Below are 24,378 nucleotides of genomic sequence, written 5' to 3'. Positions count from 1 at the left end.
CTAACGTTGTGGCTTAAGTGGCAATAGAAAACCAAAACACATATAAATGATAAAACATCTAAATATTGTATTTGCCTAACATTTTATTGAGAACAAGATCTGTGCTTTATTCTCCTAAGGATATTCTCCTGTATATGAATCTCCTAATTCAGACATGCCTTAGTGTAAGAGAATGAACTAATAAACTGGAGGGCTGGGAGTGGTGGCTCATGCCTGTAATCTCAGCACTTTGGGAGGCCCAGGTGGGAGGATTGCTTGAGGCCAGGAGTTCAGGACAAACTTGGCAAACATAGCGATACCCCATCTCTGTAAAAATAAAAAATAAATAAATAAACTGGAGAAGGAATTTTGTGTTACTTAAAAGGATAAAGAAATAAATGGACAAAGAAAAATAATTTACTGTGGAAATCTTGCTTATTATATTGCTTTCTAAATAATTTTCATTTTGATAGATTCAGAAAGCCTATGATTCATAAGGAAAATTAAAATTTTTTATACCTGTACATTAAAAAGGGAAGGATCAAATTTTTTATTTTTTAAACAGACTAAGACTATAAAAGCAGTGAAGTAAAATGCTATCATGAAATTCATACTACCATAAGAAATCTCAAAGATATGCAAGATTACAGGTAGAGAGGACAAATTCTATAGTTCCTCCCAATTGCCCCTAGGTCTGGTCTTCTGTACTTGCTATTGTCCTATCTACCACAGAATTGAAAACAGACATTTTATTGATGAGCTTTTTATTAATTCCTTATCAACATAGGAGATAATTGGCCACAAGCTTCCAGCCTCCTTGAAAAATAAAACATTCTTCTAGACCTCAAGTCTTGCATAACTCATGGTGCTTGCTCCCATCTGAACATCTTGAGCATGGTGTCTCTCTGGTTAGATTTTTTAAGAGTGCATTATATGCACATGTCTAAGCCCAAGTCATTGATGTCGAAACACAGACTCTGCATTTTCCTCTTAAGACACCCATGCCATTTCAAAGCCTATCAAAAAAGATAGTGAAATCTGCCCCCACAAATTCTAGTCTTTAGTGAAGATGATGAAACACACTCAGAAATAAATAGCTTCATTCAAACTAGAGCTTAAAAACACCAGATTGATCCACTGGTTTCAAACAGTTTTTCAATAGCAGTGAACAGTGGCATCCTGTGGAGCTCAAAAGATGGTCTTGTCTTATTTGAAACTGGGCCTTTCAAACACAGCCATCATTCAGAACACTTCAGAAAGCCCTTCTCCCTGTACAGTAGATGCCATCTCTTTCTCTTCTTCTTGAAAATTTTCTCATGTAATGGATCAACTCAGGAAAAAAGGAGAGGAAATTCAAAGTCCAATAGTCTATATAAATTTCTATATATTCCAGACAATAATTTCTTATATGACTAAACATAATAAAAACATACATTTATCTTCTTCCTGGATGCCTCCTAAACTACTGAAAATTGTCATCTTCAACTTTTAAAAAATATTTATCTTTGGGATATATTGAACTTAATTAGAACTATTTGAGGCAAGGAGAATTTTAGAGAACAAATATCATATTTTGCTTTTCTAAGAGTACTTCCATTATCCATGTTTTTCCTCTTTCCATTATAAATAATTTAATAAACTTCTATTGAATACCTATTAACATGTACCAGGTTCAGTACTTGGCACTGGGAATGCACAGGCTAATAGTATGTAATCCCTGCCCGCAAAAAGTTCATCTACTTAATCAACCAATATCACATCACCCACCCCCAACCACACACACACACCAACTAATGCACAGATGCCAACTGCAAGTTATTTTCATAATTAAGACTATCCAAGTTCATCTCAGTTGGGAGATGGAAAATTTCTCAATAAATCATGACCTGACCCTTTCACCTACTCTCACATGGATTTTTATCATTTATTATTTATCAATTGATCTCAGAGTCGGAACTAAATCAGTGTATTTTGTGCTGTCTTCTTTTTTTTCTTTGTTTTTTGTTTTGTTTTGTTTTTTGAGATGGAGTTTCTCTCTTGTTGCCCAGGCTGGAGTGCAATGGCGCAATCTTGGCTCACTACAACCGCTGCCTCCTGGGTTCAAGCGATTCTCCTGCCTCCGCCTCCCAAGTAGCTGGGATTACAGGTGCCTGCCACCATGCCCAGCTAATTTTTTGTATTTTTAGTAGAGATGGGGTTTCTCTACTCTCCTGGTCTTGAACTCCTGACCTCAGGTGATCCGCCACCTTGGCTTCCCAAAGTGCTGGGATTACAGGTATGAGTCACCGTGCCCAGCCCTGTGCTGTCTTCTTAAAGACAATCATATTTGTTGGAACTGAAATATACTAAAGGACTCATCATCGCTAGCCTTAAACAATCTTTGTAAATAGTATAAAAATTAGTTATCATTTTTTATCAAGATTCAAATAGGTGCCAAAAGAGACAAGGGATCAAATCAGGGAGATTTAAAAGTGCAATGGTGTCCCATAAAGTCCAACAATACACATTGCCAAAAACACATTTTATAATGTTCATAAAAACACTCTAATAATAGTATGTTTTTAAGTTGTAATTTGTTCTAAGGGTGATCCAGAGAAAACATCTTAAAACACAATAACTTTATTTATTTATTTTTTATTTATTTATTTATTTATTTTTGAGACGGAATCTTACTCTGTTACCCAGGCTGGAGTGTAGCAGCACGATCTCGGCTCACTGCAACCTCCACCTCCCAAGTTAAAGCAATCCTCCCACCTCAGCCTCCTAAGTAGCTTGGAGTACAGGCACGTGCCACCACACCCAACTGATTTTTGCATTTTTAGTAGAGACAGGGTTTTGCCATGTTGGTCAGGCTGGTCTCGAACTCCTGACGTCAGGTGATCCACCTGCCTCAGACTCCCAAAGTGCTAGGATTACAGGCAAGAGCCACCGCACCCGGCGTAAACACAATAACTTTAAACACAAGCTATGTTACATGCTTGGTTACTTTGCTTTGAGGTCTTTTCTAAGACTACAAAAGCAGTGAAGTAAAATGCTACCATGAAATTCATACTACCATAAGGAATCTCACAGGTTTGCAAGATTATAAGTAGAGAGGACAAATTCTGTAGTTCCTCCCAACTGTTCCTAAGTTTGGTCTTCTGTATTTGCTGTTGTAAATTTGAAGTCTTTTCTTTTAAAATAGACAGTTCTAAATGAATAAATGGAAGCAACAGCAGATGTTCAGAGAAGAAAAATGGGGATCCCCTCTTTTAACAACCTCACAGCTAAAAGCAAAGGCAACTGAAATATTAGTTATCCTGAGAATGAGATATCTTATTGCAGGGAAGATGCAAGGTAATAACTTCTATAATTGTAATCTTCTTTCCAGAAAATCTTGAAAGTCATTAAAATTCCCCTCTTCCTTGGTGCCAAAATTTCATAAGTATGGTGTTATATGATTCAGAATTTTGCATAATTAAACCTTGCTGTGTTTTGCCGTAATCTAATAGAGTACTTTATTTCAATAAAACAGCAACTAGGTTGTTAGGCTTCATATCAATTGTTCCTCATTAATGTTGCAGAAAAACGATTAGCATTTTGAGGCATACAAGGTGTACTTAGTTAGTGGGACATGACCCTGCTGTCACTAAATTATATCCATGATTAATGATCTCCTCTAGTTTAAAGTTTGAATCATAATAAATAGATTGTAAGTGAAAAATAGAGGAGGGATAGAGAAATGTGAGAAAGATGAACCTTAAGACTTGAATCATACATGCCATTGTTCAGTATTGAATTCAGCTCATAATGCAATTGACCTCAAGGTTGATGCTCAAATTCCAATGCAGTGGTTTTCAGTCCTGGCCACACATAAAAATCACCTGGGGAGCTTTTTAAAACTCCAATGTTTAGGTCCCATCTCAGACTAATTAAATTCTCTGGAGTTGAGACCTGGGCACTGTGAGGTTTTCAAAGAATAATTGCCATAATATCCACATTTAAAAAATGAAATTGGAGTTACAAAAAAAAAAAAAACCAGAAAAACAGGAAATCTATATTTAAACATGATACAATAAAGATTTTTTGTTTCGGTTTTCCATATTACATAAACGCAATAAAAATTATGTTTCTATAACATATTAGTTAATCCACAGCTACATAGATAATTTTGTGCACTAGTTTCTATGTATTTATTTTATTAATAAATAAAAGTGTCATCTTATTCTATGAAAGACATTTTTATTTTACTTTAACCAATTCATTATAATCACAACCAAATTTGGGATAGTTAAAACCTACAAGGTTATAGAGAACTATTTTAGATCTACCTGCAAAAAGGTTTTATTTTGTGTAGATGTGTGTACATGCAAATTCACACACCTACTATACTATAGCTCTCTTTCGAATAAGTTTGATTTAGGGAGGCATCTAACCTGATAACAATAGGTTATTGGAAACACTGGAAAGACTTAACTGTTGTAGCCTAGCATTATCTAGAATGGAATATTTTGGGATGTATCAGAAACATAAAACATAAAACAGATTATATTAAAACCTAAATCCCTAAGTATTGAAATGATTATACCTCCAAATATAACTCAAAGAAAACAATATTAAGTCATTAAACAAAAATCATCCATATTTATTTACTTAAAATAGCTTGTTCTAAATTTTTTATTGTAAAATTCTGGATAAGTTAATTGAAGCTGGACTTTTCTCAAAATATTAGTGCCCCTAATACATGTCAGGCCCATCTGGGTATTCCATCACTATATAATTTATGACATGTGCATACACATAATATTAGTAGATGTAGTGGGTGTATATTTTTTGCAGAGCTCCTATCTGGCTCACCTCATACCTAATTGGAAGGCAAGAAAGAGGAAGGAAAATCAAAGTGGTTTGAAGGTAAGAAAGAAAGGAGGGAAGGAAAGATAAGGATGGAACCATATAGAATTTGTTGTTCTTTTTTAACCCAACTCTCCAAAGCATTTCTACTATTCATTCTTGCCTTCTCTTTCATTTATGTCTTCATTCCTCCTTTTAACAAACCTCCCTCACAATTCCTAAAGTTGGTGGACTGCCAATGTCCTTTCTAAACCAGTTTCACAAGTATAGCAAACTGGAATCATAAATAAATAATTTATAGTCAAAGTTCTGAATAATGCTCTTAGACCTTGTGTAGATCACCTAATGTAAAGACAATGCAGTTGTTCCACTCTCTGCAATTTTGTTTAAGTGATTGACACACAGTTATTGGATGTATTAACTTTATTATTTAATAGTCTTTTCACCTTGATAGTTCTACCTGTTAAACTTAGTATATTGAATCCTTTCAATCCAGATGTTAGTATGTTGTATGATATTAATTTTTATAAATCTGGTCAGCTGTGAGATCTTTTTAGTGCTTCTATTCTGCCAGTTAATTATTTTTTTCTCGCTAATATACAGTTAATGTGGTTTTAAACTATCCTATGAATGAATTAATGACTTTAGTTGAGTCATTTCAGATAAAGTGAAATTAGTACAGAGACTTAGATTCTTCTGTACATATAAACCACTTCGGGTCTTTTTAGTGTACCTTATAAATATCTAATAATTAGAAGAAAATAGAAAAACATCTTTATTTTCTAATAATGACTTACAGTCATCATTCAGAAAAAAAGTCTTCATTTAATTTAGTGAAACAAAAGAAAGTCATTGATTATATAATTAGTTAATTCACTGCTAACTAATTTTATGTAGTGGCAGAGGCATTTAATTGTGAGTCCTCCATACCTTTGGAATATATTAACATTGGAAATCATGGATTAAGTTCTCAGGCATATTGGAAAGGTAAATATAATGGTGATATGTGTTATATAAATATGTGCATAAATATGTAGGTAGAAATAAGATTTGGAAATGGCTGGGCTGGTACATTATCAGTTATAATTTTTTTTTTAGATTCTAAACTTGCTGCCAAATTTTGTGCTTAGTTGGAGAGTTTCATATGATTTTTTGTATGTTTATTTATGGTATTTTTTCACTAAAAATGCATCATTACCTTAGCAGCTGCTGCACCACATGGAGCAGCATGTGTGCTTTTTAAAAGAGATCCAGAGCACCTTCCCCCAGAAACCCAGAGCCAATATGCTTTGGGAAGTCTGCTGCAGGACTCAGATTTCACCAGCAAGAACATGTACGATTTAGATATTTTTTACAGGGGTTTTTTTCCAATAATAATTTTTTACACTATTTCTTCTTTTCTAAGTTTTCTATTTAAAAATATTGTTTCAAAAAAGGAAAAAATATATAAAAGTTAATGCATAGTGAAATAAAGCTTAAAATACATTCTCTCCTTTGCTTAGGGCCATTTTGGAAGGAGTTTGGGACTGTCTCTACTTAACAACAAAAACATGAGAGAGAAAAATAAGGAAGTGGGTACTGGTGTATGTTTCATGAATGAGCCTTTTCATACTTTATGTATTTGATAGAGTCTGCACTGTATTTCTTATTTTGTAGGGGATTAGGGAGAGGAGAGGAGAGGAGAGGAGAGGAGAGGAGAGGAGAGGAGAGGAGAGGAGAGGAGAGATATATCATTCCAAGTCTGCTTAGCCTTCGTCCACTTAGACACTCCTCAAGTTTCTGTTCCCATTTTCATGTATCTCCTGAAAATCTCATTTCAGTTCCCTGCATCAATCCTATAGAATGAATTTTATGACTCTTCTCTGGGCATTTTTCAAATGATCTTTGAGTAACACATCTTCAAGGCTATTACTCACATCTGGCATAGACAAATAGACAATAGAGCAATGCTAGCAAAGTGATCCATAAATGCAATGCATTGTATTTTTGGGTAAATTTATGTTAAGCAATTAGTTTCCTGACTTTTTATGAAATTACATGTTTTGAATGAAATGTCTGATTTGTTTTAAGTCATGTAAACAAGACTTCATATCTTGAACTAATGTGTTTTGATGAGATAAAGTGAATCATTATACACCTCCCTGCCAAAATAACTCTCCAAAATAACTCTCCAATTAATCTTGGAGAATATTTATAATGTCTATAGAAAAAAAGAAAAGATAAAATTTTGAAGAATGATATCATAAGGAAAATGATATACATATGGAGATTCCCAAAACCATTTACATGTGATTATCTATGAAGAAAATAAAGTATATTAATGCATTTGATTTGACATAACAGGTAAATATTTAACATATGGTGCTTCTTATTCTCATTGATTATAAAACATCAATCTACAGAAATGTGGAAAGTAAGATATATCAGTAAAGGAAAATATATTCCTAAACTTAAAGCCAGGCCAGTCGGATCTAATCCTGACCAACGGGGTTGAGACAACTTCTGTGGATTTTAGATTCCTCAGTGGTAAAATGTGCAGTGGGGATGACTTCAGGTGATCTCATGCTCAATGGTTTCAGGTAATATCGGTGCATGAAGGGTGGAGTGACTGGCAATATGATCAATGGTAACTGACCCTTGAGCCTGTCATGGCCTGAACGTGTGCCTCCAAAATTCATATGTTGGAGGCCTCTCTCCCAATGTGATAGTATTGAGGTGGGGTGTTTGGGAGGTAATTAGGCTAGATGAGGTCATGAGGGTGGAGCCTCCATAATGGGATTAGTGTCCTTATAAAAAGAGATACTTGAGAGCTTCCACCCCTCCCCACCTTCTGCCATGTGAGAACACAGTGAAAAGGCTGCCCTTTGCAAGCCAGGAAGGGAGACCTCACCAGAACCCAACCATGCTGTCCACACACCCATCTGACTTCCAGCATCCAGAACTGTGGTAAGATTGATTTCTTTTTCTTTTTTTCTTTTTTGAGTCAGGGTCTCACTCTGGCACCCAGACTGGAGGACAATGGTGTGATCTTGGCTCACCGCAAGCTCCGCCTCCCAGGCTCAAGCAATTCTCCTGCCTCAGCCTCCCGAGTAGCTAGGATTACAGGTACATGCCACCACATTCAGCTAATTTTTGTACTTTTAGTAGAGACATAGTTTCACCGGGTTGGCCAGGCTGGTCTCGAACTCCTGACCTCAAATGATCCACCAGCCTTGGCCTCCCAAAATGCCGGGATTACAGGCACGAGCCACTGCGACTGGCCAATTTCTGTTATTTAAGCCACAAATCTAAGGTTATAGCAGCCCAAGCTGACTGTGGCAGACCCCATGTCAGGGAGACCGGGAGGGGGTGGGGACAGGGAATTAGAGAGTGTATGATTGGTCTAACATGGGCCAAAGCCACTCAGCTCCAGCTGTTTGTGGCATATGGGAAGGTAAGTCCAAGTACGGCACATCTAATTTTAAAGAAATTTGAACATCCAGATTTAAACATGAAGTCTTCTAAATTTTACAAATTGATTATGAATTCAAGTTTTGGTTTATTTTGGGGTTTGTGTGTGTGTGTGTGTGTGTGTGTGTGTGTGTGTGTGTGTGTGTGTGTGTGTTAAGAACATGGAACGTTATCTATGGGGCCAATTTGAACCATAGGCTATCTGCACGTTACTAGCCTTTAAACTGGATTATTACTAATATACCTAAAATTATATGAATTTGTATCCGTGTGAATTTTAAAAGGCAAAAAGCTAATAGGCTTTGGTTTAGTTAAAACAAAAAACAACTTTGAGCTATGGGATAGTGGACATGGATTTGAGATCTGGATCAGCCATGTATAAACAGAGTGAGCCAGCCCTGCCACCACCATCTGTACCCCAGCAAAGCCTAGACTTTCTCCCCAAAAGATGGCCATCTCTTTCATGAGAGCACCTCAGTACTAAATAACTCATTTTGTCTCTAACACTTACAACGTCAACCAATGGCCAATATGATATACCAGATCACCACCATGCTGGCTTTTGTCCTCTGTGGTCCTTCACAAAAATTGGCAAGTTTGGAATCAGCCAAGTTCAAGTGGGAATTGGTACTGGAGATTTGGAATTGGCTCTCAGTTCAGTCTATGATCCAAGAAGCAGTGCTGTGAAGGACAGCAAGGGCCAAAAAGCCAGCAGAGCTGTGGAGTAGGGATGCCAGAGCATAGCCAAGCAAGAGCCAAGGACTGCGGATTTGGAAGCTGCTGCAATAACTGGAGCTGTGGCTGCAGGCCATGGGGTAAGCTGGCTTAATGTTGCTGGATAACCTCTCTGCCCAGAGCTGCTGTCATTGAGCCAAGATTTTTGTGTCCTGGCTCTTTCTTTATACTGCATATTAGTGGTGCCTCTCAGCTCTCAACAGTTAGAAAGCCTAATCTTCATATCTGCCCTCCAGCTCTTTCTTAACAAAAGGGAAGATTGCTTAGGGGCATCCTAGCCACACTCCACTAGGTTGGTACTGAAATTCTGTCCTTGAACTGAAAAAGACCATCAGGTTTTTGTATCATGTAGATCGCTTAGCTTAGGCCTTATAGATTTGCTTGCCCTGAGTTGCACTATATTAAGCCTTTTGGTTTTATTAAAGCTATCTAGGAGAGTCAGGGAAATGATTGAATCCCTGAAAAATGCTTTTGAATATAATTTTCATTAGATCATTGGGAGTTTCTTTTGTCAAGCTCCAGAAAAAAATATCTATTAAAGTTCAGTGAACTAGTCACTTTTGATCAAACTGGAAAGAAGTTCAAAACAAAAGATGAACTCTGTTATAAAGCTAGACTATTCCTTGAGTTTGCATATTTGTCTTCTACTCTTTTTCTTGGTCTTATTTATCTACTCAAATCCCATCTAAAAAAGGGGAGGGAAGGCAAGGCATAGTGGCTTACACCTGCAATCCCAGCAATTTGGGAGGCTGAAATGGGAGGATCACTTGAGCCCAGGAGTTTGAGACCAGCCTGAGCAATATGACGGAAACCCATCTTTACAAATAATATAAAAAATAGCCAGGAGGGCATGGTGGCATGCACCTGTAGTCTCAACTACTTGGGAGGCTGAGGTGGGAGGATCACTTGAGCCCAAAAGGCAGAGGCTGCCTTGAGCCAAGACTGTGCCACTGCACTTCAGCCTGGCCAACAGAGGGGAACCTTTTGGAAAGGAAAAGGAAAAGTGAAAAGAGAAAGGAAGGGAAGGGAAAGGGGAAGGGGAGGGGAGGGGGAGGGGGAGTGGGAGTGGGAGTGGAGGGGAGGAGAGGGGAGGGGAGGGGAGGGAAGGGAAAGGGGAAAGGGAGGGGAGGGGGAGGGGGAGTGGGAGTGGGAGTGGAGGGGAGGAGAGGGGAGGGGAGGGGAGGGAAGGGAAGGGAAGGGAAGGGAAGGGAAGGGGAAACATTTTCTTCCAAAAAAAAAAGAGGGGGGAATAAATAAATCCAATGAACAAGCTAAAATTTTAGCAGAGTGCTCATTATTTTCCAAATGCAAGGAAATCAGGAACTAACCCCTCTGAAGATACATAGAATTGAAACAAAAACAAATTTATCCAGCAACTTTATATAGAGGCATATAGAAGATTTCAACTCAGCACTGTAGATCCCCCTATCTGCAGGAACTGCATTCCAAAAGCCCCAGTGGATGCCTGAAACCACAGATATTATCAAAACCTATATATACTATTTTTTCTTTTGCATACATATGATAAAGTTCAATTTGAAAATTAATCACAGTAAGAAACTAACAATATCAAATAATAAAATAGAATAATTATAACAATATAGTGTAATGAAAATATGTGAATGTGGTCTTTCTTTCTCTCAAAATATTTTCAGTTTGTGGTTGACCATGGATAATTGAAATCACAGAAACAAAAACTGTGGATAAGAAGGAACTACTGTAACCTAGGATAAAAGACCCCTTCCCCCTGTAAGTCTTCAGACACAAGTCATGTGTGACTTTTATTGCATCATTAATGCTAGCTACATTCACCCCATTGTACCTTCTCTATAGTATTTTGATGTTGTTACAATATCAGTTCCCTACTTTCCCCTACCCAGGTCCTATATCAAACTCCAGCTTCATTTAATGATCTGTTTAGCAATTTTAAGTTTACCTTCTTTTTAATGGTCTCCTTAGTGGAGAAACTCAATAGCTTGACTAGAATTTGAATTGTATTTCTACATGTATTAAACCAAAACAAGAATTGTTAAGTATCCCGTCACAAAAGAAAAAGAGGACAAAGCAGTTATCTTCTTTGAAAGTGGTAATCCTCTATGACGCTACATTATGCCAAAAGCTAAGTATCAGAAAACTACCCTTCACATTTGCCTGTCACCACTTTCCAAGCCCAAACCAATAAACCTGAAAGGTTAATTTTTGAGCCGGTGTTTCTTTATCATTAAAATAGAAATACTACTACTCTCATTGAGTAGCAGTGAATTTTTATTGAAATGTTGTGTGTGAAGTTAATTATAAAGCCATTATTCAAGGGTAAATTTCCATTTGTTCATTTTCAAGGGACGTGCTGAGACTGGAGAGAATTTGTGGAATATTGGAGTTGTGTCTTGACTCTGACTCACCCTATGATCTTAGTCACTTAACTTCCCAAACAACAAGCTTTGCTATGGAAAAGTAAACATCCTATCTGCCTCAGCAGGTTGTTGGGTATACCCATTAACTGAAACTACTTGTCAAATGAAGATTATTAATAACTCTCTGGAAGATTCCTATTCAAGAAACCATAATGATTTTCATTCAAATGATCCATTTTTATCCATTTTCAATGTACAAAGGTGAGTTATAGAATGCTGTATTTAAATTAGACATAAAGATGAATTTTGAATGCACCATGAAATTTACCAATGTTCACAGTAAAGATTTATCAAAATACATAGTATAAATATCTGATTTCGGTACTATGACTGACATATTCATATGTCATGATTCAGCCATATTTTTTGTTTTATTTTTAATTGGCACATAAGAATTATACATGTTTATGGGGTGCAGTGTGATGTTTTGATACACATATATTTGTATAATGATTAAATCAGGCTATTTAGTTTATCCATCACCTCAAACATTTATTATTTATTTGTGATTCAAACATTCAAAATCCTCTCTTCCAGTTATTTTGAAATATTTGATACAATATTGTTACCTATAGTCACTCTACTGCAATACAACACCAGACCTTATTCCTACCTATCTGTAATTTAGTACCCATTGATCAATTGCTTTCCACTCCTTCCTCCCCACTATCATCCCCAGCCTCCATAACCACTTTCTACTCTGTATGTCTACATGATCAGCTTTTCAAAATACCACAAATGAGTGAGATCACATGGTATTTGTCTTTCTGCACTTGGCTTGTTTTACTTAACATGACCTCCAGGTTCATCCTTCTTGCTGTAAATGACAGCATTTTGTTCTTTTTATGGCTGAATCATATTCCATTGTGTATATAGACCGCAATTACTTTATCCATTCGTCTGTTGATGGACACTTAGACTGATTCCATATCATGGCTATGGTAAATAATGCTGCAATAAACGGAACTGCAGACATTTCTTGAACATACTGATTTCAATTCCTTTGGGTAAATATCCAGTATGGGATTACTAATCATATGGTAATTCTAATTTTTTGAGAAACTTCCATACTGTTTCCCATAATGGCTGTGCTAATTTACATTTTTACCTACAGTATATAAGGGTTCTCATGTCTCCACATCCACATCAGCATTTGTTATTTTTTTTATTACAGTCACTTTAATTTGGGTGAAGTGATATCTCATTGTGGTTTTGATTTGTATTTTCCTGATAATTAGTGATATTGAGCATATATTTCATATACCTATTGGCTATTTTTATGTCTTTCTTTAAGAAAAGTCTATTAGGTCTTTTGCTCATTTTTTAAATCAAATTATTTGTTTTTGTTTGTTTGAATTTTGCTGTTGAATTGTTTGAGTTGCATATACATTCAGGATATTAACCCCTTGTCAGATGCATAGTTTAAAAGTATTTTCTTCCATTCTGTAAGTTGTCTCTTCACTCAGTTGATTGTTTCCTTTGTTATACGTAAGCTTTTTAGTTCAATGTAATCTCATTTGTGTTTTTGCTTGTGTTGCCTGTGCTTTTAAGTTCTTATCAAAAAAATCCCTGCCCATACCAATATCCTGAAGTGTTTCTCCTGTTTTCTTCTAGTAGTTTTATAGTTTCGGGTCTTATGTTTAAGTCTTTAACCCATTTTTAGTTGATTTTTGTATATGATGACAGGTGGTGGCTTAGTTTCATTCTCCTGCACTGGGATAAGTAGTTTTTCCAGCACCATTTATTGAAGAGACCATCCTTTCCCCAACATCTGTTCTTAATACTTTTGTTGAAAATCAGTTGGCTGTGTGTGGATTTATTTCTGAGTTACCTATTCTGTTCCATTAGCCTATGTGTGCGTGTGTGTGTGTGTGTGTGTGTATATGAGAGAGCACGAGAGAGTGTGTATTTGCCAAAATCTTGTTTTGGTTACTCTAGCTTTGTAGTATAATTTGTGGTCTTGTAGTGTAATATTTCCAGCTTTGTTCTTTTTGTTCAGGATTTTTTGTTTGTTTTTGCTACACAGGGTCTTTTGTGGTTCTGTTACTGGGGGGGTCTTTGTTCACAGAGCTTCTAAGATGGTGGCGAGCCACTTCCAAGATGGTGGTGGGCTGCTTCTAAGATGGTGGCAAGCCTCATGTTCTCTGACCTGGGGTTCTTGGCCTCACAGATTCTAAGGAATGGAATCTTGGGCCATGCGGTGAGTGTTATAGCTCTATTAGAAGCCGTGGGTCATGGAAGAGAACCGTGGAACCTAGTCACTAGTGTTCAGCTCAATTAGGATGAACCTGGGCACTTAGCCGTGCAGGAACAATGGCAAGCCTTTAGTCTGATGGGGAGCCGCAATGGGCGCCTCACTGGATCAGGAGCACAGAGGACATCCTGCCAGATCCGGAGGGATGGGAGTCAGTGGTGGGTCTGCAACAGTGGCAAACAGCAGTGGTGGATGGTGAGTGAAAGCTCAGCTCAAGCTGTAACAAACATGGACCAGAAGAGAGCAGTTGCAAGATTTAATAGAGTGAAATAGAGTGAAAACAGAGCTCCTACACAAAGGGAGGGGACCTAAAGGGGGTTGCCATTGCCGGCTCAAATGCCTGGGTTTATATCCTGATCATTGTCCCTCCCACTGTGCTCTCAGGCAACAGATGATTGGCTATTTCTTTACCTCCTGTTGTTGCCTAATTAGCATTTTAGTGAACTCTCCTTACTATCTGATTGGTCATGTGTGAGCTAAGTTGCAAGCCCCATGTTTAAAGGTGGAAGTGGTCACCTTCCTAGCTAGGCTTAGGGATTTTTAGTTGGCCTAGGAAATCCAGCTAGTCCTGTCTCTCAGTTCCATATGAATTTTAGGGTTTTTAAAATATTTCTGTAAATAATGTCATTGGTGTTTTGTTAGGTATTGCATTGATTCTGTAGATGGTTTTAGGTAGTATGAACATTGTAACTAATAATTCTTCCAATTCATGAACACAGAACACCTTTCCATTTATTTGTTCCCTCTTCAATTTCTTTTATTAATGTTTTCCAGTTTTCATTCTACAGACCTTTCACTAGATAGTTAAGTTTATTCCTAGGTATTTTTTTGTAGCTATTGTAAATAATTGCTTTCCTGATTTCTTTTTCAGATAGTTCACCATTGGCGTACAGAAACACAACAGATTTTTGTTAAGTCGATTTTGTGTCCTACAAATTTACTGAATTCACTTATTAGTTCTGAAAGGTTTTGTGGAGTCTTTAGGGCTTTCTCTATATGATATCATGTCATCATCAAACAAGGATAATTTGACTTCCTCCTTTCCAGTTTAGATGTCCTTTATTTCTTATCTTGCCTAATTGCTTTGGCTAGAATTTCAGAACTATATTGAATAAAACTGGTGAAAGTGGTCATCCTTGTCTTATCCCAGGTCTTGAAGAAAAAACCTTCAACTTTTCACCATTCAGTTTGATGGTCAGCCATGGAATTGTCATATGTGGCTTTTATTGTGTTGAGGGATATTCCTTTCATAACTAATTTATTAGGAGTTTAATATTAAGGGATGCCAAATTTTATCAAACGCTTTTTCTGCGTCTATTGAGATGATCATACAGTTTTTGCCCTTGACCCCATCGATGGGACATATCACATTCATTGATTTCCATATGTTGAACCATCCTTGTATCCATGGGATGAACCCATTTGATCATGGTGTATTATCTTTTTAATGTCCTGTTGGATTTGGTTTGCTAGTATTTTGTTGAGGTTTTTTACCTCTGTGTTTGTCAGAAATATTGATTTGTAGTTTTCTTTTTTTGTTGTGTCTTTGTCTGGTTTTGGTATCAGGGTGATGCTGTCCTCATAGAATAATTTTGGAAGAATTTCTTCCTCTTTAATTTTTTGGAATATTTTTTAAAGGATTGGTATTGGTTCTTTTTTAAATGTTTTTTAGAATTCAAGAGTGAAGCCATCAGGTCCTGAGCTTTTCTTTGACAGGAAACTTTTTACTATTGATTCAGTCTTGCAACTCATTATTGTTCTGTTCAGTTTCTAATTCTTCATGACTCAATTTTGGTAGGTTGTATGTGCCCAGGAATTTATCCATTTCTTTCAGATTTTCCAATTTGTTTGTTCATAGCTGTTAATAATAGTTTCTTATGATCCTTTGTATTCCTGTAGTATCAATTGTAATGTCTTTACATCTCAGATTTTATTTATTTGGATTTTCTCTGTGTTTTTCTTAGTCTAGCTAATGGTTTATTCATTTTATCTGATCAAAAACCAACTCTTTGTTTTACTGATCTTTTACAATTTTTCAGTCTCTATTTTGCTTATTTATTCTCTGTTCTTTACTATTTCTTTCATTCTACTAATTTGGGTTTTAGTTTGGTCTTGTTTTTCTAATACCTTGAGGCCCATCATTAGGTTGTTTTCATAAGCTATTTCTAATTTTTTTTGTTGTAGGCATTTATTGCTATGAAATTCCCTCCTGGAACAGCTTTTGCTATATCCCATAGATTTTGGTAAGATGTATTTTCATTTTCCTTTGTTTTGGGTTTTTTAATTCTCTTTTAAATTTCTTCATTGACCAATTTGGTGATCAGCAGTATGTTGTTTAATTTTCCTATATTTATATAGTTTCCAAAGTTTCTCCCATTATTAATTTCTAGTTTTATGCCATTGTGGTCAGAAAAGATACCTGATATGATTTTGATATTTAAAAAGTTTTTGAGACTTATTTTGTAGCCTGACATATGGTCTATTCTAGGGAAAGTGCCATGTACTGAGAAAAAGAATACTTATTCTACAGCTGTTGGGTGGAATATTCTGTATTGTCTGTTATGTCTATTTTATCTTGCAATCTAAATCTAATGTTTCTTTATTGATTTTCTGCCTGATCCATCTTTTGCCAAAAATGGGGTGTTGAAATCTCCTACTCTTATCATATTTCAATTTATTTCTTCCTTTAAGTCTAATAATATTTGTTTTACATATTGGAGTGCTCCAGTGTTAGAAATATATATATATATATATTTACCATTGTTATATTTTCTTGCTGAATTGATCTTTTTGTCATTATATAATGACATTACAAAATGACAATCTTGGTCTCTTTCTACAGTTTTTGATATACGGACAGTCTATTTTATCTAATTTATAACTACTCCTGTTCTTTTTGGCTTCTGTTTGCATGGAATAGCATTTTCCATTTTTTCACTTTCAGTCTATGTATATCTTTACAGGTGAAGGAAGACTTGTAGGCAGCATATAGTTTGGTGTTGTTCGTTCATATATTCAGCCACTCTATATCTTTTAACTGATGAATGTATTCCATTTACATTCAAGGTTACTAATGATAAATAAAGACTTACTCTTGCCACTCAGCTAATTGCCTCCTAGTAATTTTGTGGATCTTTTGTTCCCCTCTTTCTTGTTGTTTACCTTTGTGGTTTGGTGGTTATCTGTAGTTATAAGCTTTGATTCTTTTCTTTTTCTCATTTGTATAACTGCTGTAATTTTTCCTTTGTAGTTCCTTGGGCCTACATTAAAATTTTATACTTATAAGAAGACTATTTTAAGCTGGTAACAGGTTAAATTTGGTTGTATACAAATATTCTAGACATTTACCCTTGCCTCCCACAATTTGTATTTTTGCCTAAATTTTCATCTTTTTACATAGTATATTTCTTAACAACTTATTGTAGCTATGATAATTATTGGCCATTTTGACTTTTAATCTTCATACTAGAGATCTGAAAGATTATATGCCACCATTACAGTAATAAAAATTCTAATTTTTTTTTTTTTTTTGAGATGGAGTCTCGCACTGTCTCCCAGGCTACAGTGCAGTGGTGCAGTCTTGGTTCAGTGCAACCTCCACCTCCCAGGTTCAAGGGATTCTCCTGCCTCAGCTTCCCGAGTAGCTGGGATTACAGGCACCCACGACCATGCCCAGGTAATTTTTTGTATTTTTAGTAGAGACAGGGTTTCACTATGTTGACCAGGCTGGTCGCAAACTCAAGACTCATGATCCACACGCCTTAGCCTCCCAAAGTGCTGGGATTACAGGCATAAGCCACTGTATCCAGTCAGTATTCTGAATTTGATTATGTAAAACTCACGTTTACTAGTGAATTTTACTTTCATATGATTTAATAGTCATAATTAGTATTCTTTTGCTTCCAGTTGAAGATTTCTTAAGCATTTCTTGTAAGGCTGGTCTAGTAGTGATGAATTCTCTCAGCTTTTGCTTGTCTGGAAAAGACTTTATTTCTCTTCATTTCTGAAGGATAATCTTGCTGAGTATGGTATTCTTGACTGACAGTTCTTTTTTATTTTTCAACACTGAATATATCATCCCATCCTCTCCTGGCCTGCAAGATTGCTGCTGAAAAAAAATTTTTGATAGTCTAATGGGGATTCCCTTATCACATATAAGGGAATTATGTGACTGGACACTTTTCTCTTGCTGCTTTTAAAATTCTCTGTCTTTGACTTTTGATAGTTTAATTATAATGTGCCTTGAAGAGGATTTACTTGGATTAAATCTAATCGAGGCCCTTAGAGCTTCATGGGTCTGAGCACCTATATCGCTTCCAAAATTCGAGATGTTTTTAGCTATTATTTTGTTAAATAAACGTTCTCAATCTCGTCTCTTTCTGAAATGTCCAAGACATGAATGTTTGTTCACTTACTAGTGTCCCATAGGTCTTGCAGGCTTTCTGTGCTCTTTTCCATTCTTTTTTTCCTTTTTTTTTCCCTCTGGATTATTTCAAACTACTTATCTTTCAGTTCAGACATTCTTTCTTCTGCTTTATCTAGTCTGTTGAAGCTCTCACTTGTACTTATTTTATTGACTGAAGTCTTCAGCTTCAACATTTCTGTTTGTTTTGTTTTTATCACTCTATCTCTTTGTTAAATTTCTCATTCAGATAATTAATTGCTTCCCTAATTTCATTGAATAATATATGTGTATTCACTTGTATAGCACTAAGTTTCCTTAAGATAATTATTTTGAATTCCTTTTTAGGCAATTTGTAAATTTCCATAGGGGGGTCAGTTACTAAAGAGTTATGTATTTATTTGGTGGTATCATGTTTCCTTGCCTTTTTATGTTTCTTGTATTCCTACATTGACATCTGTGCATCCAATGGAATGATTGTGTCTTCTAATTTTACAGAGTCACTTTGTGTGGAATAATTTTCACCTACAGATGTGTCCTAGGGTGTTGGTTAGGTAGGGTACATTGGCTTTGGTTCCACATGGGCACAATAGTGTAGTCTCTGTAGTTTTTATAGCTGTAGCCAATGTCAGCAATGCCAGTGACAGCTTAAGTGGCCTAATGTTCAGGAGTTTGTGTGGCTACTTGAGCACAGCCTCATCACTCAGGACAGGGGCACCAAGCTGTTCTGTGAGCTGAGGGTGCCCCAGGGCTGCTCCTTCACTAGGTTGGGCATGTCGTTCCCACTGGACAAGACCACCTGTTCCATAAGGGGGCAGTGTGCCTTGAGGACTTAAACACCAAGGTTACAGCTGTTCCACCGGGCCTAGGCTCTGAGTAGCCAGGGTTGGGCACCTCAGCCACTGGGATGAAGATGGAGAGCCTTATAGGTAGTTTTTCCCAAGTGGGTAGGGAGCTGTAACTGCTTGGCTGGGGAATGGCACACTACCAGGTGTGAGCACAGTATAGTTGATAGAGCCTCAGGAGCAGGGAGATGTGGCGGCTACTTGCCTCCAGAGCAAGACATACTCTTGCAGTGTCTCCAGTCTCAAAACAGCACCACATAGCAGCAGCTTGGGCAGAGAAGCAAAATGTGGGTTCCTTCTTTGGAGTAATGCAGCCATGTGAACTCCTGGAAACTCCCTATACTGGGCTCAGAGCTTGGAAGGACTGTAGGGTTCTCCAGCAGCAAATACTGTAGGTATTCATGACTTTAACTGGGGAGGAGGGAAGTGGGTACTGGAGGTTTCTTGCTTATTTTTCCCCACAGGGAGAGTTCCTTCTGGTTCTGAATTGATCCAGGTTGCGGAGACCAGGAGGCAAAGTTGGGGTGTTTCATTCCCTTTTCTGTGCATCCATTATGAGTCACTATGCTCTACAGGATCTCTATCACTCGTCTGTTTTACTCCAGCACTCTCCTTCAAATACCCTAGTTGAAATGTGCCTGGCTATTTGTTGATCTCTTTTTATTGGGAGAGGAGATAAACATTAGGCATCTCTTGTCAGCCATCTTGCTGGCACCATGCTCGAGATGTATTTTTTAAAATTCAAGATTGCTGTTCATTAAAAGAGAGTCTACTGAAAGCCTCTAAGTTAATAGTTATTAACCAGATCAGCTCTTTTTAGAATGACAGAGGCCTCAGTATTACAACTATTTCCAGAGAATATACACAAAAATATAATTGTTAAAATAATAGAAGCCTTATCTCTAGGATTGCCACTGAAGTGATAACAGGCTAGAAGTATAAAGTTCCCATTTTTTCCAGGTCTGTGACAATCCCATGAATTTTGTGACACTAGGTTGTATAAAAGGTTAGCAGTTGTTAACACTAGCCATCAATCTATCATTCAACCACAAGGTTCATCCTCACCCCCAATTTTCCTTACACAAACACACATTATTCTCTAACCTCTAAAGTCAGCATCACCATTATTTTCTGCCTTCTTAATAAGACTATGGAAAATTAAACTGAAATTCAGAGTATTAAAACACATATATTGACTATTTGGGAGGCTGAGGTGGGAGAATAGCTTGAATCCAGGAGCAGAGGTTGCAGTGAGCCAAATTGCACCATTGCACTCCAGCCTGGGTGACAGAGTAAGACCCCGCCTTAAAAAATATATATATATATGTGTGTGTGTATATGTGTGTATATTTGTATTTGTATATGTGTGTGTGTATATATATGTGTGTATATATATGTGTGTGTATATATGTGTGTATATATGTGTGTGTATATATGTGTGTATATATGTGTGTGTATATATGTGTGTGTGTATATGTGTGTGTGTGTGTATATATATATGTGTGTGTATATATATATACCACCTTCTTTGCACTAAACTTTCCCTACTCAATGGTTTACAGATGATTAAACATTTGGTCTATGCTTCAAAGGCCTAAGAATTTGTCACTAAATATTCAAATTCCCTGCACAAATAATAATTCAAGTTTGTGTGTGTACATATACACATGAATGTCTGTACTTATGTTTTTACAGCTACATATATACATACATATATATATATATGTACCTGCATGTACATATATACACACTATGTTAAACTCTGTACAGATTACATTTTGGTTTTCTTTGTATAACTGCCAAAAATGAAAAAATACTTTTTTAAACAGCAAGAAGGCAAGAAATAGTACACTTAGAACAATAATTTATCAGGCTGAACAGAGGCCAGAATCTTAGTGTCCAGCCTCTTGATCTTATTATTTATCACCCAGCACGACCAGAAAAATAGGCACAGAGGCGAGAGGGAATAAAAGGCCCTCCTGCGAGGACAGACAAAACCAGGCATTGATTGGATTGTATCTGATTGTTCACTGTCCAGTGCACCTGTGCTGTTTCCCACCCCTTTCACAATCTTCTTGATCCTGAGGGTTGAACAGGGCTCATCTTGCAAACAATATCCAAATTGAGATCGGAAGAAAGACAAAAGCTAAATTTATCCCGACACTTTCTTCATTCCAAGCTCCCACTTTCCTCTGACGCACAATTGTCATTTTCAAAGGAAAGAAAGCTATTTTCAATAATGAAAAATGGATTCCCCTTCCCACCAATATCAGTACAACTGCATCCCACAGAAGTATCACTTATGGAACCACAAGCAGGAAGGCAGATGTCATTGTGTCCTCTCATCTGTGCTTATTTTTCACAGAGCTTTCACAGTAAAGGCAGGAAATAGGAGTGGGGGAAGAAGACTCCAGCCTGATTGGGAAAGATTGTACAAAGTATCTCCCAAGAAAGTGCTTTATTTTCACTGAAAAAGAAAAATTATTTTTATTGGATTAACATTGATTCTAAAATTGGACCCAATTCCTACTGGGCAAGAACCAAAAAAAATCCTGGTTTGGTAAAAACATATTCTAGAATCATGCCAAAGTGCTGCCCTTCCTTTGATTTGAAGTGACTGTTCTGTAACATTACAGCCATTAAGTTACAATCTTGCATCTAACCAAAGCAAATTAACAAAATCTTCAGTAATCTATAAACGTATTTCTAAAACTCATATTAGGAAAAACAATGTATCTGGACATGATACTGCCTGACCCATATCCGGAAGACTTGAAACCAGATAAGTAAATAACTGATCATCTATTTTTAGAAATATTTGATAGGACATCTTAATATCAGCCTCATGTGAAGAAATAAGAAAGTTAAAATTTATAGCTAAGTCATCAAGTGTGTATAATAGCAATAATTTGACTCTTGGTGTCAACTATACTTGTGTGAATTGACATACCGATGCAACTTTCTGAAAGTTAGTTTGTTCACTAAAATATACTAATGTCTATGAGAGTATTTGGAAGAATAGCAAACAAAATAATAAATACGTTAAGTGCTAGGAATATTATAGGTATTAAATTATAGTTTTCACATTATTATGATTACCATTATGATTCATTGTTAGTTTACAGACTGCTATTAGTAATCATAATATTACTAATAATATTAGCATTATATTATTGATTACATGTGATTATAAATATGATTACTAATATCACTATCATTATTGTTGTTACTAGCATTTTAAGAATTTAGCTTAACTCTGGAATGTTTTCAATACAGAATTCCTGCTACAATAGACCTGATTTTTTTTAGAAAAATAAGAAATAAAAAATAAGTATGATGAATAAGAAAGAAGCTTTAAATTGCTATGCATTGAAGGCTAGATTATTCTAATAGACATAATAATTAAAGCACCAAAGCCTGTAATTTCTCACTGAAAAGACAGAATGAGAAGGAAATAGTCAATGATGTATAAAAAGAAAATCTCCACTCTTGGTTACCCCTTATTCAGTCTATTTCATGCAGCCATGCTTGAGAATGCAAAACATGACCCAGAGGCTGGTGGTAAAATATATTTCTGCTCCTCTGAGAAGCAGTTAATTCAACAGCCTGTGAACAGCTCCCAACTCCTCAGCAAATAACTATACACTTCTGATTATGTTCTTGACATGGGCAAATGAGAGGACACACACCCAAGGACTGAGAATGATGACATGCCCAAAGGAAAAAGAGGACTCCTGCTGCTGTCCCAGGGACTCATTCTGCACCAGCCCTCATTCCCATTTCATTAATCTCACAAAAACAGCACTTTACTAAATCTAATTTTTTTTTTTTAAAGATGGAGTCTTGCTCTTGTTACCCAGGCTGGAGTGCAATGGTGTGATTTTGGCTCACTGCAACCTCTGCCTCCTGGGTTCAAGTGATTCTCCTGCCTCAGCCTCCTGAGTAGCTGGGATTACAGGTGCCCACCAACACACCCAGCTAATTTTTGCATTTTTAGTAGAGACAGGGTTTCACCATGTTATCCAGGCTCGTCTTGAACTCCTGACCTCAGGTGACCCACCTGCCTGGGCCTCCCAAAATACTGGGATTACAGGCGTGATTTTTTAGGCAAAACTTATAGTTTAATGAAGGAGCTTTGCCATATTATTACTTCCATTTTGCAGATAAGGAGTCTTAGACAAAGGTTAAGTGATATGCCTAAGGCTACATACCTAGAGTACTAAAGATGTGGAGCACGAGCCCAGGTATCCTATGCAGGTATGGAACTGCATAGTCTGAATTCTTAACCCTCACCACCTGCCTCTTTTGGGCATAGCAGTTTTGAGCAGATGTTGAATGTGAGTTTGAGCAGAGCTACAAACAAGGGTCAGCCCACAAACAGCAGCATTCACAATCGCTTTACATAAACTGAGTGTAAAATGAACACATGATACAAAATGTGAATGGGAATTCCCATGTTGCAGCATCATCTCCAAAGCTAAGGACCACAGAGCTATACTATAAATCACAAAGGTCGCCTGTAATCCCAGCACTTTGGGAGGCCGAGTTGGGTAGATCATGAGGTCAGGAGTTCGAGACCAGCCTGACCAACATGGTGAAACCCTGTCTCTACTAAAAATGCAAAAATTAGCTGGGCGTGGTGGCGTGCACCTGTAATACCACCTACTCAGGAGGCTGAGGCAGGAGAATCCCTTGAACCCAGGAGACGGAGGTTGCAGTGAGCCGAGATTGTGCCACTGCATTCCAGCCTGGGCGACAGAATGAGACTCCATCTCAAAAATAAATAAATAAATCACAAAGGGCAAGTCAAATTACCAGGTTGTCATCTCGAATAGATAATGGGATCAACTTCAAGGTAAGAATTTCTTACTTTCAAAGTAAGAATTTGTGAAGCTAAGCACAGACACACACACACACACACACAATATAACCATGGTTAAACAAAATACCAAGTTATAAGTTTTTTGAGGCCAAAGATCCCAGTAAAATGTGCTTTAAGTCTCCATGACAGAGAGCTTAAAAGGTATTTTTAAGTGAATTAAAAAGCTGTAGCTGGCTTTGAAGAAAAAACATGGAAAAACAATATGATTTACACAACTTTTTATACCTTTATGATTCTGCAAGAAAATTCCCAAAATTTGTCCCAGTTTTCTTTAATATTGTTTTGTTTCTCATTAAAATAGAACTGGCAAGAATCTCTTGAAGATAGCGCTTTTGCAATTTAAATGATTCTTATTAAACAAACCTGGAGAAGAAAAGCTGTTTTATCTTAATATTTTTTAGAGATAACTGAATCATAGTATTTAATCAATGACCCATTTTGTCAAACAAATATATAAAAGTGTCAAGTGACTCAATGGAATACAATATCAATTGATGACAACATTACTTAGGATTTTAGAATGATGTCACTGATTAAGGAATAGTTGCAAAGATCTTTCCTCTTCGTATAGGGAATGACGATGAAGA

The sequence above is a fragment of the Pongo pygmaeus genome, chromosome 11, assembly GCF_028885625.2.
Source record: "Pongo pygmaeus isolate AG05252 chromosome 11, NHGRI_mPonPyg2-v2.0_pri, whole genome shotgun sequence".
Taxonomy (NCBI): Eukaryota; Metazoa; Chordata; class Mammalia; order Primates; family Hominidae; genus Pongo; species Pongo pygmaeus.
The sequence above is the reverse complement of the archived record's forward strand: the minus strand, read 5'-3'. Positions refer to the sequence as shown.